The sequence below is a fragment of the Cnephaeus nilssonii genome (genome assembly GCF_951640355.1).
Source record: "Cnephaeus nilssonii genome assembly, chromosome: 15".
Taxonomy (NCBI): Eukaryota; Metazoa; Chordata; class Mammalia; order Chiroptera; family Vespertilionidae; genus Cnephaeus; species Cnephaeus nilssonii.
The window spans coordinates 31,330,118-31,350,788 of NC_137086.1; the positions used below are offsets into that span (position 1 = coordinate 31,330,118).

Here is a 20,671-nt window from a genome sequence, read left to right on the forward strand (position 1 = left end):
ATCTTCACTTCCCATTTACCTTGCCATGTGTCTCTCTTAAACCATAATTTCAGGAGTAAAAGTATTTATACATTTTTGCTGAGTTCAAGAATTTAATGTGCTGAACAATATATCATTTAAAGAGCTGACCAGCAGTTTTCTGATTGATAATGGAAATGTTAATGTATTATTATCCTTCTTCTTTTTGGCCTAAAGTGAGCTAATTACTGGAATCATTAAGATGTGCCTATAAAGTGTTCAGGCAAAAGGGAAGGTGCAGAAGTTGAGGTGTATTTTTCAAGTTAATTGTAATATTGGAAAAATGAATTAGATGGAAGGAAAAAAATAATTTAATAACCTTTTGCTGATAAAAGGGGCAATGGAATAACCAGTTTCTGAAATCTGTAATGCTATTCTTTGGATAAATTTATGCCAGAGTTTTACCCATTAATTCATGTCTTGTGTTTGTTAGCACAACACTTGCTACTGTGGAACCTAGGGTTTTACTGAAACATGCCATTTCTCTGGACTTGGTGTTAGTCTCTCTGCCTTGATGCCCTCACATTGCCATGGCATTCCACAGAGCAGGCACCCGGTCATCTTGGGGTTCCATAGAGCAGTTGCCCAGTCCCCTTGAACTTCTAGCTCTGTGTCTGCAAGGATCATACTGAGTCTGAGGGAAGCGTGAGAGGAAAAGGCAGCCCAGGGGTGGTTCCCAGGAAATGTCCAGTTGCTTCTCAACCCACAGGGCAGGTCTGTGACATACCTTCTCAAGGGAAGGGTGTCAACCCCCTCCCACCACCCCCGGGCGGTAGGGGTGGGATCAGTGTTTGAAGGACACAAAATTCTGAGGTATGACAATGGCTTGTGGCATCCAAGAGTCACAGTACACAGCTGTGGCATGAAATTATCAAGAAGAGCAATCAGGATAAAAGTTTAAAAAGACTTCTTAGAGGAGTGATAAAGAAAAAAAGAATGAAGAAACACTACTCTGTGAGGAAGAAGGAGGGCCCATTTTGTCTTTTTTCTCAACTTTCTTCCAAGCACCTGATTTGATCAAGTGAACAATAGACACTCACCCACTTTCTGGTGGATGGTGTCTAAGTCCCAGAGGTGCTCTGGGTTCGCCTTGATGTGGGCAGGTAGACAGACCCGTGAGACTCTCTTTTCCTCCAAACCTAATCCGCAAAGCACTGGTTCCGGTTCTCCAGATCCACGTGTTCGTGAGCTGATAACCAGTCAAATACTAGTCGTGGTATTTTGAGCTACTGTATAGAATAGCATGCATGGTTATTTGTAAAAAGAGACTCTTGAAAGTGTTGGGGAGCATTTGTATTCTGGCCGGTTTTACTGTCTTTAGGAGAAAGGAATGGTTTGGTTTTTTTTCCCCACCAGAATAATTTAAACTTAAACTCTTTGCAAATGTCAACATTCCAAATAACAGTCCCCCTTCTCTAATACGTTGTAACTATGAAGTGTGGGAGAGGAAGAGACCGAAACGCATCAGCTAACCTTTCCTTGGTCCCACCTCCTCCCTCTGTAAGGACAATGAGTTTAAGTGAAAATTGAGTGCCCTGAAAGAGCGAGGACATTTTCCTGATCCCGTCTCCTTTGCCTACATCATCCCCAGCTCTCCATTGCTGGGGTAACACAGCAGCTGTGCCTTGTGGACCTAGAGCAGCTGCAGGTCCAATTAACAGAGTCTTAGACTGACATGTTCACACTCAGAAACCTCTTTGGAGACAGGCTACATGGCAGTTACTGAAAGGATGTTCTCACTTCTGGGGCTGAGCTCTGTCAGTCAGGAATTGATAAAAAAAAATCAATTGGTGAAATTTGGGAAAGATGTTAAAGTCTAATGATCCCTTTTCTTTGCCATATATTTTTGCAGAGTAAACCCTTCACTGGAGTGAGAGAAGATTAATTTAAGGTCAAGCAGATATTTATCAGTGCGAGGCACTGCTCCTGGCATTCCCAAGAAGTCAAAAGCAGCCGGAGTGTGAAGGAGATAAGAAAGTGAAAGCCCAACTGCAATAGAAAAAGCAGAAGTTGAGTGTGTGATAAGAAAGGTGCGAGTACTATGGGCGGTCAAAGGAAAATAGATCATGTCTGACTGGAAGGACCAGGAGAGGCTTCCTGGAAGAGGTGACGTCTGAGGTAAGTCTGCAAACCTGGGCTGGATCTGAAGGCAGGATGGTGGGACGCATATTCCCGGGGATTGGCAGATGTGATCAGAGGCTCAGTGCTGGGAAAGCACCAGGTGGGGTTAAGGGAACAAGCAGCTGCTTTTTAAACCAGGAAGTCACAGGTTTTGTTTGAGTGTGCAGTTTCCTTTGGGTGAGGGCAGATGCTGCCTTGTAGACCTGGGGAAGGAGGAGCAGAGCTAGCAGAGGCTGTGAGGTCAGCCAGCTCTTTAAAAGGCCTGGAATGAAGTTTAAGGCCAGAGCAGCTCATTCTGCAGTGACCCTATGCATCTGAATTGTGTAGGGTTGTGTGAGCTGAGCCTCCGCCCCCCCCCCCCGCCCGCCCCGCCCCCTGATTGCAGAGCCAGATATCTTGGTGTCCCTGTGAGGGTCCCAGCACTGGAGGGACACAGAGCAGAGCCTCCGAGGGAAGGGCTTCTTTCTCGGTTACTCAGAACTCAGTGGGTCTCTCTGAAGCCAAGAGGAAGTCCTGGAGGAAATGTGTGACTCAGCTTGGCTGGGCCCAGGACACCAGCCTGAAGGCTCCAGTCTTGGTTGAGAATAAGACTCCTCCCTTGGTTTTACTGAGTGCCTTAGTTAAGTCCAGCCTCTCTGGGCTTCCTTCTCAGGTCTGGTGGATGGTGCTTGTACCTTCCCTAAGTAAGCAATACCTAATTAAGCCCTAAAGTGACCGTATCTGTGAAAGTACTTTGAACATTTTTATTCCTAATGTAGTATGAGCTGCAAGTTTTGATTCTTAGATTATGAATTGTTTTTTAGAAGCTCTTTGCTCCACTGGTCTAAAATATAGAATCAGAGCCTTTGGGGGCCATCTTAAACTCATAGATCAACAGAATTTAAACAATAAAAGGGACTTTAGTACCATCTAATTCTCAGTTGTTGAAAAGCAGCTCATCATTGTGATCAAGAGATGTTAGAAATAGATTGTGTCTAAATGCCATCTCTGCTACTTACTCATTACATGACTTTGAGCAAGACTATTTTTTTTAAAAAAATCTCTCTGTGCCTCAGTTTCCTCATCTGTAAAGTAGGGACTAAAATGCTCTATCTTCTCTTGTCTCCCCTATCTCATAGAGTTGTGGGGATTAAGTAAGGTAATATGTGCAGAGCCCTGAGAACCTGCACACAGTAAGTGCTATATGTTTGTATGTCTAGTAGGCAACAGTGAGGCAAATGTTACTAGTATAGTTTGTTCAATGGACTCATTAACAAGCAGATGTTACTAGTATAGTTTGTTCATTGGACTCATTTTTCAGATGAGGAAACTGAGGTCTGGAGAAGTACACTGATTTGCACAAGGCATTAATTTGCTTGGTGGCAGGGCCAAGTGTAGAACTTGTTTACATAACCCCAGGTTAGTGTCTTTCTACTTCCTCCAACTGTCCTCTGTTTATTCAGTCGGTAGGATTTGCTTTTGATGAAAATATTAACATGAAGAAAACTCTGCCAAAATCTTTCAGATATCTTTAAGGGGGGAAATCATGTGTCTTCAGGGAGAAGAAAGAGCCCTTCAGAAAAAAAAAACTATGTAAAATCTGTCCTTACACATAGATTAACAACACAGAAATTTTCTGAGAGCCCTTCATGTTGAGTCTACTCGCTGTGGCTGACTTTTCTGGTCTACCTGAGGCACTTAGATCACACCTGCCAGTCTGGGTCTTTGGCATATTGAATGAAAATTACACAAGGTTCTCCCTGGGCCATTGGAAGAAATAAATTATACACTGCTGCCTTGAGAGTAGAGTTTATATTTCTTCATACTTGTATTCTAGGCCTAGCACAATATCTAACAGGAATTCAGTAAATGCCCATCGATTGAACGGAACAAAATAGTATCAGCTGGTGACACTGGACAAAAGTTCTGCTCATGCAGCCTCACTGTTGCCTACTAGACATCCATTTCTTATTGTTTTTACCCTGTCCTGGGACTCAGATCGGAAATAGTGAGGGACTCATTTCTGGGTCCCTGCGGAAAGCCTCTTGACCTCCTAGGACCTCAAGTTATATATCATGAAAGGGAATAATAATATGGACAACAGCCTGCATATAAGTGAGCATCTCTCTGCAAAATGCTTAACGAGCAGATGTGAGTGAGACTTGTCGGGAGGCATGGGAACTGTTTGGAAACAATAAAAGAGCAGCATGCACCTGGTTGGACAGGGGAGTCAACCTCAGAGAGGATGTGGGGACGCTGCACAACTACAGAGAAGAGGGGCTTCAACTCTTCCGCTCCTTAGAGGCTCTGGAGGGCAGATGGTCAAGGGGTGTCAGACCCGGAAGAAGCACGCCCCTGTCCCGCTTACCTAAGCTATGGAACAGTAAGGAAAACCCCTGGAGTGCAGGTGAGGCCAGCTCCAAGATAATGTAGGTCAGGGATCCCACTCACATTTGTGGAGTTTGTGGATCCCTTGGCATTCCATGGTAACGTATTCCCTATTAATGGTAAAATAAAAAGACAACACTGTGTGTGTGTGTGTGTGTGTGTGTGTGTGTGTGTGTGTGTGTGTGTAAGGTGGACTTTTTTTTTTTCTTGATTTGTGTTTTTATTCCTTAATGACAGAATGTCTTTTCTTTCATGAAACTACAGTTCTCATAAATGGTATTTAAAACAAAAATAAAAACCTCTTTGCTGGGAAAAATGTCAGTTCTCCATTTTAAGCCCCATGATAAAAAAAAAAAATACACATATAAGTTTACTGGTGTGTGAAATCCCCAAATCTGGAACCACCCATGGAAATGACTTGGCTAGGCTCCCATGAACACAGGAATTAAGTGGTGGTGTTACTTTAATTGGAGGCTGAAAGCGGTAGGAAACTCGTCAAGGGAGCTGTTCAGAGCCTGGTGTTCAAAGTCAAAGGCGGGACTTATATTCTGACCTTAACCGGGTGAAGGAAAACATGTTAAATACTACTACTGTTTGTAGTAGTCATTGGTTATCTTCTGGAACAGTGCTAGAAAATTTAAGCCTCATAAGCAATCCTGGAGGGTGGATGAATTATCCCCATTTAAAAATGAAGAGCTGAGGCTCAAAGATATATTAGTTTGCCTAAAATTACCTAACAAGAAAGCTGCTGAGCTGGACTGTTAAAGCTGATACCATCTGTTCATAATGTGGGCTTTATACAAATAATAGCTACCAATTATTCAGGTCCTACTGTGTCCCAGGTACCGGGCCTAAACTCTTCATATACATTATATTATTCAAATATTGTCATAACCCCATGACATATAGTATATTAGTATCATTATTCCCACTTTGTAGAAAAGCAAACACAGGCTAAGAAAAGCTAAATTATTTGTCTGGGTCACAGCTAATTAAAGGCAGAGCTGGGACCTGAACCAAACCTGTCCATCTGGCACTGGGGCCCATGCACTGATTCACCACTATACCAAGTTACCACCCAACAGTTCAAACTTCCTGGGAAAGGGATGATGTCTCCTGCTATGTTTTGGCAATCTCTTAGCTCATCTGGAGATTCCTCATTAAGAAGAGAAAGGATCACCTAAGGGTTGATAGAGAGGATTTGGAATTGGTGGAAAGGGGTTCTCGGGGTACAGAAGATTGGTGAAGACCAAGAATATTTTCCTGTCTCGGCAGGAAACAGGAGTTGCCTTGTGGTTGAATAAAAATATGAAAAGCGCTATTCTTAAGGGCCCATATAATCTATTTAAATGAAAGGGCTATGTCAAAATGAAGTGAAAGCTAGAATAGAGAGGCAGAAAAGTGAAAGAGCAGTGTCTAGAAATCACAAGCATTTCTGAACAGGCCAGAAACCCTTTTACCAATGTAATGGTGGTCCATTTTGGAGGTGTGATGCATGAAACCCAGACAAACGAAATCAACCACAGTGCATACTACTCCAAGCGGCATCATCGCCTGATGCAGACATGGGGCCTACTGAGTCAGCTTCTCGGGAAGTGAGATCTGGAAATCTGTTTCTTAAGTGTGCTAAAATTCAAGCAGCACTGTGACAGTCTTCTTCCCAGATCCCAGTGTATGTCAGGCCTGGAAGAGCTTTGGAATACCATGTCACCCTGAGATGCCAGGTGGTCAATGCTGGAACCCTGAGCACTGACCACTCATTTGGCACCGAGGCCTGGTGCTGTGGACCATGGCACTTCCCCGTCACTCTGTACCTACTCAACAGCTGCTGGGGAAGTTTCTGCTGCAGGTTCCATACACCCTTACAGCCCGCATGTAAAGACCAATTAGAAGAGATGACAAGTCATATCTATTTCTGGTGTGTGAGGAAGAATCTATTGTGATTGTGAAAATTCTATGTTGAACCTTTTAGTAACTCTTTCTCTACAAAATGGCAAAAAGAGAAGCCTACTCTGGGACAGAGAACCCAATGGTTCTGTATTTCAAGGAAAAATAAGAGAAATTTAAAGAAATAGTAAGAAGCCAAGGGCAAATACTTGAATTTCTGGCCTAAAGAGGAAGAGTGTTCATGTCCATTTTGGAATGAATGAGTGTGTGACCTGTTGGTTGCCTGAAGCTTCTATCTACTACATCTCAGGTACTTTGCTTTCAATGTGTCACTGGCCCAGAGAGCACTCAAAGGGTGATCTGGCAGGATCTGGGAAGGTGATACTTCTGAATATCTCCCTCACCAAAATCCAAAATGCCTGAAATGCCTTTGTTAGAGATGCATTGTTTACATCTATTTCATCTAGGTACCTTTCTTAACAGATCTGAGGAAAATATGGTCTATTGATGATAAAAACCCTCATGTCAGATGGAAGTCTGGGGAACTGGGGCATGTGGGGATGATAGGGAGGGAATCAGAAAAGGGAGAAATTATGCAGAAAGGAAAAGGATCATTTTCCTAAGATTTACCTTGTGTGAACCCAAGACTCTTCTTGACACTGCCTTAGGCCCCAGATAACCAGCCTAGAGCCAGCTTTAGGAATTGACAGCTTTGCCTTCATTAAATTCTGGTTAGGGAGCCCTGATCAGAGAAGGCAATTGGTCGTTTTGGCTATAGTCTGTAGTTGAGAAAAGGGCAATTTCTTTTACTAGTGAGGGCATTGCTGTGCACCAGCTGTGGACAGTGATAGATCTTTCCCTCACCTGGGTATATGCAGCCAGGTCACATGCCAGACTCTGATACATGCCTCCTTAGGTTTCTTATCTCCTTTTCCAAATATTGTGCTCTCTGGGTCTTGAAGCCTTCAGAAATCCCTTCTTAAACAAAATATCCCTGGGGGTGGTTATATTTTGTTTTACTTTTTGTTATTTCCTTAATTATCAGTTAGCACATTTTAGTTCATGGTCATTGAGAAAAGGAAAGAGATTATCTTGGGATTTTGTGATATAATACCAAAATGTTTCTCTCTCAAGAATGACAGCCCTGAGAATTTTGTAGAGATGTAGAAAGGACAATAGAAAATAATGTGAATAAAATAGGACTTGCCAAAAAAGAAAATACTGATGAGCCCAGCTGGTGTGATTCAGTGGTTGAGCATCGACCCATGAACCAGAAAGTCTCGGTTCTATTCCTGGTCAGGGCACATGCCCAGGTTTCGGGCTCATTCCCCAGTGTGGGGCATGCAGGAGACAGCTGATCAATGATTCTCTCTCATCATTGATGTTTCTATCTCTATTTCCCTTCCTCTCTGAAATCAATAAAAATATTTTAAAAATACTGATGACACTATGTAATAAATTGTCTTATGTGAAACAATAGTGCTGTAAGAGGCCCCAGAATTTGTATATGGGAGTAATTTAAGGCTTTGGGTTTTTAAAGTTGCTATTTAATGAGTTAGATATTTAGATTTATTTTCTACACTCCACTGTACATTTATGTATGTATATGTTATATACAATAGACATACAATATGGAATTTATATTCCATTAAATGTATTTATTTAATTTATTTAAATTCAGCAGAGGTTAAAATATGGGGTGATTCCTGAAGGAACTAAATTTTAAAACAATTTTTAAAAGAAGCAGAAATAGGAAGAGAGGATCGGCATTTAGAGGGGATGGCATTAAGCCCAGGGAGGGTGAATTCACGCACATGAGGCTACAGACTGCTTGACTAAGTCCCAGTAGCTTATCAGGGAAGACTGAGCCATTAAGTTCAAGCCAAATGGAGGGACCAAGGGATAAAGACACCTGGAGTGGTAGCTTTGGGAGGTGGATCTGGAGAGTCCCCAGTGAGTTCACAAGCAGAAGGATGACTTCAAAGGAGGAGTGTGAGGGAAGGGCTGGAGAGACAGGGAGGTCAGTGTGATCAAGGGAGACAGGACTGGAGGAAAACAAAGAGTCCGGTTGCTCTCAGATCACACATGGGTGAATCTGAAAAATGGGCAGAAACAATGTCTCCATCTCTTAGGGTCAGGATGAGGGGTCTCCTTCAGTTTTCCTTATCCTCCTTTATTCAAGGCAACCTCTTAGGCAAAGATGATGAGACTCAGGGGGATGGTTCCCTCTGGCTAAAGCTGCAGAATGGGTCACGTGGCTCTTCCTTTTTTTTAAAAAAAAATAAATATATATTTTTATTGATTTCAGAGAGGAAGGGAAAGGGAGAGAGAGATAGAAATATCAATGATGAGAGAGAATCATTGATCAGCTGCCTCCTGCATGCCCCACACTGGGGATCAAGCCCGCACCCCAGGCATATGCCCCAACCTGGAATTGAACAGTGACCTTCTGGTTCATATGTCGATGCTCAACCACTGAGCCGTGCTGGCTAGGTTCATGTGGCTCTTTCTAATCATCTTGGTCCCTCCCTCAGGAAGGGGCTCATACTCCCTTCAGTGTATCTGTTGAGGTGAACCATCAGCAAAGCCATGATGTCCAGGTAGAACAACAGCAAATACATCCATAGGGCTGGTGGCTGGCTCTGTTTTTGGAGCCTATAATGATTACTTTAAAAAAATTCCAGATTAAATTAAAGCACTGAAATCTCCATATGGCTCTTCAAATTGAGTGGGAAAAATGTTTTAAGTATTCAGTTTCAAAAGATCCCCTCTGCCCTAAACTATTGTCTTTCTTTGAGAACAGAGAAGCAAAGGGAAAAAACTAATTTTAATCTGACTTAACTCTTAATCAGTTCAGAGGGACAAGACCACAATTGTGTTTGAACGGGAAAAAAATAGAGCCCCAGGTGCTCATGGAGCCAGGAAAGCTTCTATTTTCTTCTCAGTCTTAAAGAACACACTCTCAGGAAAATGACTGAAGCCTGGGAAATTATGAATATCAGATTAACTGAATAAGGACACCACTAAATGGCTGTAATTTTTGCCATGGTTTTTTTTTTTTCTATTTCAGAGATAGGAAACCTTTTATACATTGGGTTTTCCAATTGATTCCAAGAGTATATTATGCTAATACATAGTAGCTTTCTAAAATAAAAAGACATTTGGCTTTCTATTCTGAATTACGGTATAGAAATTACAGTGGGGTTGCATTGCCACTGTTATATCATACTTATTCACTGTGATGAAAGAAAAGAAGATTGAACATTAGGAGCTGAAGGTCATCCATATAGTTGTCCCAATAGCAATCTGTGTACCTTTAACCCTGTGGAGAAAAAGTAATTACCCTTTGGCTTCTGGTGACCTCAACTAACCTTTGTTGAAGGGCCAGAGAAAATAAAGGCTGACCATCGGCCTGCCCTGGCTGCCCTGGGCTTAACCTGCTGTGTGAATGAAGAACAATCCAACAATAGGATGAGAGGATGTTGCCATGGAAATAGCCCTGGACGAAGGAGCAAAAATCAGAAATTTATCACAATTAATTGTTTTATTAAGAACCTCCTTTCTCTTGGATTATTCCCTGGGGAGGAGGTAGATGTGCTCTCATTTAGATCTTATGAGAGAAAAATTCTGCTCGAATACATGAGGCAGCCCATATAGTAAAACCATGTAAGTTGTGCCTAGAACTAGACAGCTTTTTGAGAGATGAAAGGATCTATATCTCCATATAATCTATAAAGATGCAAATGCAAGCAGCCAGGACAAGGGCCTAGAAACCTCATGCTGCTGGTTGAGGTGCAGGCTTGGGAATCCTTCTGTTAATATTTTCAGTAGATTGTTGTCTGTGCTTCTGTGCCTTGGTAAGGTCTAGAAAGTACAGGGAATCATATTAAACAGTGTATCAGTGAATAGAAATGCAATGTCACATTTTGTTGTCCTTATTTAACTTTTCTGTTAAATAGAATCCAAATTCTATGCATTTTAAGGTGAGTTTGTTTAGGTTAGAAAATAGAAACTTGCTATCCAATTATGTTCAGATTAAACTACACTCACCCAAATGCTCTGGCTGCTAGAGACTAATTGAAGGAAAAAGAAATAAAGTGAGTAGGAAGCAGGTGTGTGTGTGTGTGTGTGTGTGTGTGTGTGTGTGTGTGTGTGTGTGTGTGTTTATGGAGAGCCTGCAAGTTATCTCTTAGGTATAAGCAGACATACTTAGAAGTAATATCTGTTTTTGACAGTAGAATGTTTTTATGTATATTCACTTTAGTTTTCATTTATATTTTATATTAATGCAAGGAAGAAATTAGACTTTGCGAGGTAAAAATGTACATGTTTTTATTAGTTCTTTCATTTATTTTTCTTAAGTGGATGAATGAATTGTTAAGTAAATGATAACCATATCTTTTCTTTCTTTTTAAGGAATGATAGCATTGTGAAACATTCACTTATATTTCCTAAATAGTGAGTCCTTTATGTTAATCAGTTTTTAAAATAATTTGAGTTACTAAAACAAAGCAGGCGGTTAAGCTCAGATATTGATTTTCTTTTTAATGGGTATTTCATCAGTGAAATTGTAACCACCGATGGAAAAGAATAAACCATAGCAGGTGTTCACTGGAGACCCTGTTCACAATAAGGTTTGCTTTTTTTGTCATAGCAGAAGATGCCAACATGAGTTTCATTTGTGCATTTTAACTCCAGACATTTATAGGAAATTTATCTCATATTGGGGAAAGGATTATTTGGCTTTTGTTAGAACTTGGAAAGTTATGTTTCATAGACTTAAACTTTTTAAACAAAAAGATGATGTTGGCACTCTGTTAACTAACAATGAAATACAGTTCCCGGGCTTCTTATTTAGCTCTCTCCTGCCTACACTTAGTTTATCACTCATTTTGTGCATTTCTCCTATTGTTAGGGCCAGGATCCTCTGTTTGCCAACGTGCCAGGTAGTCATAAAACGCACCTGAAATAATATACCAGATGCAGCTGGACTCATTAAACACTATTTGTGGTCTTTGGCAGGCTTTTAATCTTTTTCTCTGCTACAGTTAACAGTTTTTCATTAATGGCAGTAACACATCTCTAAAAATAAACCTGCAAAAAGGTCCTGCTTGTGCTTACCTTACAGTTCGGAGCACCTTGCTTGTGACCACACTTCTTCATTTCCATGTGCTTTAGCTTTTCCGTGAGCCCATACCTACTTGTAAGGCGCGAAGAACGTTCCTTCAGGCAGAGGGTTGAGCTTGGTCTTCAAGGTCCTGACTATATTTGGACCATCACCAGGTTTCCTGTGTTTATTAATCCCCCGTTGGACAGCTTGTCGGAGGCAGCAGGACCAAAAGTGAAGATGGTAGTGGGTTTCTGTTGTCTTACCTGTTTGGGCCAATAGAAGAGCGAGAGAGAAAATGATATCAAGATCAAAAGGTAAAAAATTTTGTCTGTAAGTGGAGGCAGCAGATATCTACTTGGTCTCCCCTTTTCAAAAGGGTTATGTATAGTGTCTGCTGGTTTGTAGTACATCTATTCTGTATTACAACTATTGAAAGCTATTTTACTACATGTAGTTTACTTGTGGAGTGCATTTTTTATTACTCTAATTTTCCTTAGAGGAAAGATATCATATCTATTTATTTAGTTTCCATAGAAATCTTCCCAAAATAATTTTGACTAGATATTTAAGTGAAGACATGAGAATATTTACTCATTTGTAACTAATAGTGCTTCAAGTTAAGCCCTCTTCAATAACACCTATAAAAATGTATTAAAGTATGAAGAGTCATTTAAAAAATGCAGACTGCTGAGAATAGCTCTTTATATTTTTTTAGTTATCTACACTTTACATTTAATCCTTAATCCTATGTATGCACACTTAACTACTAAATAAACTTACAAACTGTGCAATGTAAATAAGGAATTAAATACAATATGCCAGGAACAAAAAAGATAATTATGTGTTAAATGAAAGAAAAAATTAAAAAGTGAACATATATGAGGAAAAATGCTAAATATTGCCATCCAGTACACTTTAAATATGTGTATTTAAAAACCAACATGGGATTTTGTCAAGAGACTTTAAGATAATTTTTATAGGGTTAACACACATATTTAAAAACAATATGGCATTTTATCAAGAGAGTTCAAAAATATTTTGTTTAAGGTTAACATACATATTTTTAAAATAACAGCATTGTGTAAGGCAAGTTTACAAATAATGTTGAGTTGAATGGACACTTTCAACTGAAGGGGAGGAAATGCTATTTTCATAGCTTATGGGTATTAACACTACCAGTACCGAATTAAGCATTCATGAATGGGATGGCATTATTTTGCCACACTCTATATTTGTAATATATTTCTATGCATAATGTACAGTGTAATGAATCATATATGGAACACCGGATATTTTAGGGGAATGCCTAACACTGACACCGACACTGTAACTGGCTTAACGGATGCAAAAACATTGTAAAAAAATCACACAGTATCCGTGTCCTCATAAAAGCACATAATTCAGTCTTCTTCAACAGACTGATGGAAATATAAAGCTGTCAAGCTTCCTGTAGTTTCAAGTACAATGTAGAAAGAAGGGTAACTTATACATTTAGATCTATTTAAACACATCTCAAAAAAGCAAAGTTATTCCAAAGAAATGGTCAAATTTGCCTTTTACAAAGTCTTATATGGTTCACCCGAGTTTGAAGCAGGAAGTAGGAATTTTTGTCATTTAAAAATATACATAATGTCAATTCTAACGCAAAGGTTTAGCTTAAAGTCACAACCACAGAGTATAATATACACTAGTACCACGTATCCAGCCGGAAGGTAGCTGGGTTTGGTGCTATTTGCACCTTCAGACCACAAGCACGTAACTACAGTTAATATCTAAGCTTTGAGCAAGAGTCTCAGCTCCCCTAAAAGTTACCTTCAGGATGAAATACCTTTAAATGCTTCTGCGCCTGGATTTCCAGTTATTCAAACTCTATTTCCAGCAGAAACTCCTGGGGTCCGGAGTAGTTCTCTGTAAGCCCTTCCCGCAGGTCTTCTTCTGAAGCGGTGCTGGAACATTTCTTTAATCCTCTTGATAATTTGCCTCTCTGTCAACTAGTGCTCGCGACCCATCGCTAGCCTTTCTTAGGGTGGAGATGACTGGAAGGTTGAAGGGCTGCAGGCCATACATTATTTTCTTCTTCTCAGTGTGCCTTAATATGAGCATGGCATCATGACTCTGAGGGAAGAAGGGAGAACTGAGCCATCATCTATTCCACAGATTGCAGGTTCTCCCTGTGTCCTGCAGAGCTGGAGAAGGGGATTATTACTGCAGGGAAAAAAAAAAAATCTGGCCGCACTGTAGAAATAATCTCCGCAGTTTGGCTCGCCCCCCACCTCCCCCTATTCTCTCTCTCTCTCGGTCTCTCTCTCTCTCTCTTTCTCACTCTCTGTGCGAGGCCCCAGCTGATTCAGGCTGCATCCATCCATACATAAATCATTCCCCTTATTCTATTGGTTACATGGTACATGGCAAGTATTGATTTTTTCCGTTGCCTCATTGCTGGAGAACACTTGGTTTTTGTGAGACAGAAAAAGGAAAAACAAAAAACCTAAACCTCACAAAAAATATCCTTATCAGAGTTTTGTCTAGGTAAAAATAATCAAGCAGATTTGTAACATGCTAAGGATAAGCATGTTTGAAAAAGAGCCCACTTTTGGGAGGCCCTTTACTGTCTCTTAATATACCCTGTCTCAAAATAAGAACGAATTGTCCCCAGCTCTGAAGAGCTGTAGGTTCAGGAAGTAGAAATGATGTACAGAGAGGGCGATGCCCTCTAATTGTGCAGGGCAAGGAGACACTGCTAACTCCAGAAAAAAAAAGGAGAAAGTTTAGTGAAAATGCAACTTGCTCAAAAAACTAGAATAAGGAGGCAAAAAATTATGCCTCCTTGGCTGAATGACATGCACAAGGCAGAAAGGGATATTTATCTAGGTTTATTTTTGTGTTAAAATGTGCACATGTGCCGTGTTTGTGTGAATTATAAATATAGAATGTGCCTCCATTGTCAAGATATTGTGGCTTTTAATGCTTGGAGACAGGGCATAGCAAAAAGTGAACGTCTTAGTTTGGGATTCTGACATGTGAGCCTCAGAGATAGAGTGCTCTTTAGGACTCACGTTAAAGCACACAGGAGTCTTAATATATGGCTTGTCACAAAGACCAATTTGTTTTAAAGTGGCAGTGGCTCTTGGACTCTATCCAAAGGTAGTTTTATTCCTGAAATAGGGAAGTGACTTCTTTATGAGGTAATGCTATTCAAAAGGCTCATCCCAATATACAAGGAGATTGTTACAATGAGTACATTGTTGTAAGAAGGTTATAGTGCAAATATAAGGCATGAAAAGGCTGTAAAAGTCCTTTAAACATATTTTTTTGTATCCTATGTGACAATTGATTATCAATCTAACAAAGGGTGAAGTTTCGGAACAAAAACAATTGAGCGTGTTATGCAGGTGACAGGATATTTTCATTTGAGTTCTACTTAGAGTCATCAACCAACACATTCACCACGCACCCATTGCAGATGAGAAGTATAATGGCTTCTTTAGCTTACTTCATGGCTAAAAGAATCCCTTTTAACCCAAAACAACTACTCTATGCTGGGGAATTCTTTCTGTCTTTTTCCTCTGTCAGTTTTATTTTGTGGCCCTTGTCCTTGGTCCAGGTTTTCAATAGGGTCTGTCCAAAGAAGATTCTGTAGAACGGAGCTGCAAGGGGCATGTCCGCGTGGAGTTTGGCCAGCCCACCTGGGCGTTTGGCCCTTCTGTGCTCAGAGAAATACTTCTCTCTCTTCTTACGGTTAAGATCCTTTTATTGAATGTCTCTGAGTATCTCCTTTTTTTGCACAAAGCACTGGTTTATCTAAATTGACATTTCAGGGGAAACTCTGTGAAGGTATGGGAGGCCTGCATGGAATTTTGTTCAAATTAATGTTTTGTTGTTTATGTGGTTGTTAAGAGTTTGGGGCTCCAGTCCAGTTGCATGTTGCCTCAATAATCTTACCTCCATGCACTGGGGATAGTAAGATGCCTCTCTACTTACCCATATTGCGAAGGAGTCCATAAAGGACCGTGAGCATTTTATATTCTAAAGGGAAATAGACAAGAAAAGAACAGCAAAAGGTATAGGAAAACCTTTGAACCTGGCCTCTTCATTTTCTCTGCCTCATCTTTTCCTGACTCAACATCTTGAGCAAATGTTTATTGACCACTTACTCTGGGCTGGTGATTTCCTGGGCGAGAGGAAGCTGCAAAGCTAAGTGCTGGTGCCCTCTCCCAGTACAGGGAACTTGCTGAGCAAGCACAGGCGTCCACGCTGCTGCTGCCCAGCTGGAGGAGTGTCACTCACCGACGAGGCTTCTGCCGTGTTGCTCCTTTGTGCTCTTTACAGTCCCATTTCTCAAAAAAACAAAAAACAACAACACATGTAATTTCACTAAGTAATGAATGCCCAAAGAAGTCTTTGTTTTAATGTTTTATCTTCATTAACTCTAGCATGATTCTGAGTGACCAGCACAGAGACTTGCCCACAGTGCACACTCAATAGGCATCTGTTAGTGTTAGTTTGAGACAATGTGGCCACCAAAGGAGAAGTAATTATAACCAAAGCTGACAATTATTATGTGTGGCGAGGGGGTTACATGCATTATTTCATGTAGTTTTCACAACAACCTGTTTTTAAATAAAAAATACTTTTATGCCCATTTTAAAGATGAAGACATTGAGGTGGGGAGAGGTCAAGTAACTTGCTCAAGGCTGTCCAGTTAATAAATGGGGGAATTGTATTTCAGTACCTATTACTCTTACCCATCACCCAGTGTGGAGTAGCAGTGGCAGCTGGCAAAGGCCCTTCATTTCCAGCTGGGAGTCTTGAGAGAGGCTATCCTTGTGGAAATGGCTTCTGTACTGACCCTGACTATGTTGAAAGCCCATAATTTTCTATCCTTGTGTACATTTTAGTTTATAATGAAAAAAAAAAAAAGAGGAAACACATTTTAAACCTATTAGTGAAAATTGCTATTGGGAGGAATTTTTGTGAATCCTTTTGAATATGAATATAACTTTTGGGAAAGAAAATGTTTGCCTATTAAATTATCTGTTAGGACAGGTCTGGTACTAATGAATGGGATCTACCTAAGGTAAGGCCCCATCAAATGAGAATTTCAGGCAGCATCCAAACGTTGTCTTTGAGGACAGTGACTTTCCAGGCAAGTGGCAAGTATGCTCAACTGAATTCATAGGTTTTATTTTAGTTAAATTTATTGAGATAACATTGGTTAATAATATTATATAAATGTCAGATGTACAGCACTATATTTTGATATCTATAATAATAAAAACATAATACGCTAATTAGACTGGACGTCCTTCCAGATGTCCTTCTGGACGACCTTCCAGACAAAGCCAGGGCTGTGAGGGAAGCCCAGGTCCTGGGTGCCAGAGGGAAGCCGGTGCCGGCAGCCAGGGGAAGGAAGGCCTACTATTGCATGAATTTCATGCATTGGGGGTCTAGTATACATATATATACTAACATATACATATACATATACATATACACATACACATACACATACACATACATATATATTTGTACTCTATTGTGTGCTCACAATCAAAAGTCTAGTTTCCAACCGTTGCTATATATTTGATCCCAATTTACCTTCCCCCAACCACCATTCTGTTGGTCTGTATCCGTGAGTTTGTTTTTGTTTTATATTGTTAGTTTGTTACTTTGTTGTTTTATATTCCACATATAAGTGAAATCATAGGTACTGTCTTTTTCCATCTAACTTATTTCAGTTAACATAATGTCCTTGAATTCATAGTTGATTAAGGAAACCAAAACACCACTTTCTTATATCTCTTTTACTCAAACGCTGCCAGATGAGACAATAAAAATAGTGAGTGGAATTTACCTGAGATGTTCACCTGTAACATTATTTCCTGACCTCCTCAAAAATTCTGAGGTAGTAAGAGGTATCGTTGTTTTGTGGAGGGGGTTGATTATCTCGTATGCAATCAACCCCTTAGAGGTGGAAGTTGGTTCAGTCTCTGGAGACTGAAGTGAGGATTTCCTGCCTGAGTTCCCTCCTTCTCAGTGCTCTTGCTCATTAAAAAAAGAAAAGAAAAAGAAAAAAAGCATTTATGTAAGTATTGAGGGCAATAGCTATTTTAAAATGGAACAAATAATAACAACAATAGCAACAGAGTTGTTATATCATCAGGCACACACTTTCCTTCCTTTTCATTAAATCTCTGTAATTGTTTTGATCTTCTCTGTGCCCATCTGACTGATATATTGGCCAATCACAAACCAAGATCTGGAAGGTACATTATTCCAGTGGCAACCTGTGAGCACAGCTGAATAAAACCTGCCCCCTTCCGTACTTACCTGGCAGGGGAGATACCATGACCCACAAAACCTGCCCCCTGTCATTTGCCTGCTTCCCAGCCTGCACCAGCAGTGAACTAGTTCCAGCACACGAGGGCTGACCAAGTTATCAGCACTCATTTCATGGCCTGGGCAAAAAACAAACAAACAAAAGAGGTGGACAGCCTGTAGTGTAGACAAGCCAACCTATACCCTGTGTTTTAAAACTGGACATAAGAACTAGGGAAAGGTTATTTTACCTGGATTTACCGCTTAGCAACAAAGACTCTACCTCCAGAGAATGGTATTCTATGGGTTACCAAGTAACTGGCTTTGACAATTACCAAACAGCTGGCCAACTAATCTACATACCCTTTAACCCCAGCCAGCTGAACAAGGGGTGGTGGACAGCTCACAAACAATAGGCACACATCTAATATTTTATTTAAGAGCTGACGGAAGCCACCGCTGTATGGGTCCTGCAGCCATGTGGATTTAACTGTTATAATTTGGACATCCGGCTCTCAGGGTCTGCTGTACTCGAAAGGTTGTGGAAGCAGGGGAGCCACCAAAAATAATTTCTACCAGAAGGCTCCCATGTGGAGTTGCTGGAGAAATATTTTTTGTAACTAAACACGAAGTGCAAGGTGTTGTGGGGAATGAAGAACCTGCAAAGACAGTCATTTAGAGAAAGGCAAGGCAAAATCTGGTGCTTCACAATTTGGTACTGATGAATTCTGAGTTGGCCGGGCTGTAGAATTTATCACATACACAATAGACTAGAACTTTCAAGCACTGTTAGGTGTAGACAAGTATTTAGCACCATTAGGATTCAATTTAGATCATCTTGTTCTAAAGAACTGTATTATAAGCCAGGATTACCAACCAAGTAATTTCTGTTCTGGACCCTGAGTGGGAAGAAACAAACAACAATATCAAATATAAGCTATTTATTTGCATATATATATTCACATGTATGTCTTTAGGATTTTTACTTATATCTTAAAATTGTTTCCCCTGTCGCTGTGAACCCCCAAACTGTCTCAGCTTCAACTTGCAGGCTCACTCATTTCCCACATTGCAATGTCCAGAATAATTGGGAGGAGATCTCACTATAGCACCCCTCTCCTTCCTGCCTCTTTGGGAACCCAAGAGAATCTATTTATAGAATGTGGAATCAGAAAAGGCTGAAACCTGTCTTTTAAAAACAAAGATGCCAGGATCTCCACATCTACACCCTGAGTGGTCATTTTCTCAAGCTTTGCTTCTGTTTTGTTGGTGCAGCTATTGTGTGAGACTTCTTTGGAACCCTTCAGAATCAGTTTAGCATCACATAACAAAGCCCATCATCTTGCTTTATAGTCACATTTTCTTTTGGACCAACCAAATAATCTAGCACCTAGAATAGTGCCTGGCACACAGTCACTGTCAACCTAAGTATTTGTTGAATGAATGAGTGGATGAATTCAGTCTCTTCCACTCATCTTATTTACCAGAAAGCTCTAAGGGAACTTGACTGATTAAAAAATTCAAATTCACATCCTCTAGATAAAGATTTTCCATTTTTTTAAAAAAAATATTTTTTTATTAATTTCAGAGAGGAAGGGAGAGGAAGGGAGAGGGAGAGAGAGATAGAAACATCAATAATGAGAATCATTGATGGGCTGCCTCCTGCACTCCCCCTACTGGGAGAATTGAGGCCGCAACTGGGTCATGTGCCCTTGACCGGAAATGCAAGTGTGCAGTAAATCAGATTTGGGGCCGACAGTGCCCCAGCGACAACATAACCCACAGCCGAGGTGGAATAGCGCGGCCCCTCCTCTCTGGTTCCAGTGTGTCACCTGAGAACCGCCGCTGCCAAGTCACCACAGCTTGGCAGCTCCTGTATTGAGCGTCTGCCTTCTGGTGGTCAGTGTGTGTCATAGCTACCAGTCAGATGGACACTTAGCCTTTTATATACAGTAGGTCCTCGGGTTACGTCAGAGATCCATTCCTACAGCGCGATGTAACGCGATTTTCTTCGCTGTGAGTCGGAACCCACCTACATAAGCACCTACGTCACCCACATGGAGCACATACACAGCAGTAATGAAGTGAAACAGTAAAAAAAATTTAAAAGAAAGATAACAATTCCTGACCTCTACTTGTGGTAAATAATAAAAAACATAAAGCACATATGTACACACATTGAAATGACGAAACTTTTTTTTTTTTATAATAAAATGGAAGATGGCGACATAACCATGAAACGACGTATGTTGAGTCTGACGTAACCCGAGGACTGCCTGTATATAGATTAGTGACTTTGGTGAAAAAAAATCCCTTTTAATCAGTTTTGAAAAATAATTCGAATGCCATGTATTTTCCATTAGTATACAAATCTCCAGGTATTACCTGCCCATTTCATCATCAAGTTAATAATCCCAATATGAATAATAGCTGCCATTTATTAAACTCCTATGTGCCAACCATTTTATATATTTCACCTTTAATCCTTAAGTCAACTCTGTGTGAAAGATGTTTTCGCCCTAATTTTATTTATTATTTATTTATTGTTATTTTAATCTTTATTGTTGAAAGTATTACAGTTGTCCACTTTTCCCCCCCACTAACCCCTTCTAGACCACCCCTGCCTCCAGCCCCAGGCCTTCGCCACACTGTTGTCTGTGTCCATGGGTTATGCATATATACTTACAAGTTCTTTGGTTACTTGCCACTTCTTTTCTAACATTTTTGGCTTTTCTTTGGTCTTTTACTTTATTGCTTTCCTGATTATTAGAATTATGCATGTTTGTGTTAGAAACTTTGAAAAGTACAAACAAGTATAAAAAAAAACACCCAAAACACAAAATGTTACCC

The 20,671-nt window shown here is 40.4% G+C and overlaps 1 long non-coding RNA gene across 1 annotated transcript in view; it reads left to right on the plus strand.

Moving 5' to 3' along the window:
• The first annotated feature begins 2,094 nt into the window (after positions 1 to 2,094).
• The window catches only part of LOC307112221, a 50,391-nt gene continuing 31,814 nt past the window's right edge, over positions 2,095 to 20,671 (plus strand). The window contains exon 1 of the long non-coding RNA XR_013814682.1: positions 2,095 to 2,136. This is a non-coding gene — a long non-coding RNA (uncharacterized lncRNA). The remainder of the gene's footprint in view (positions 2,137 to 20,671) is intronic.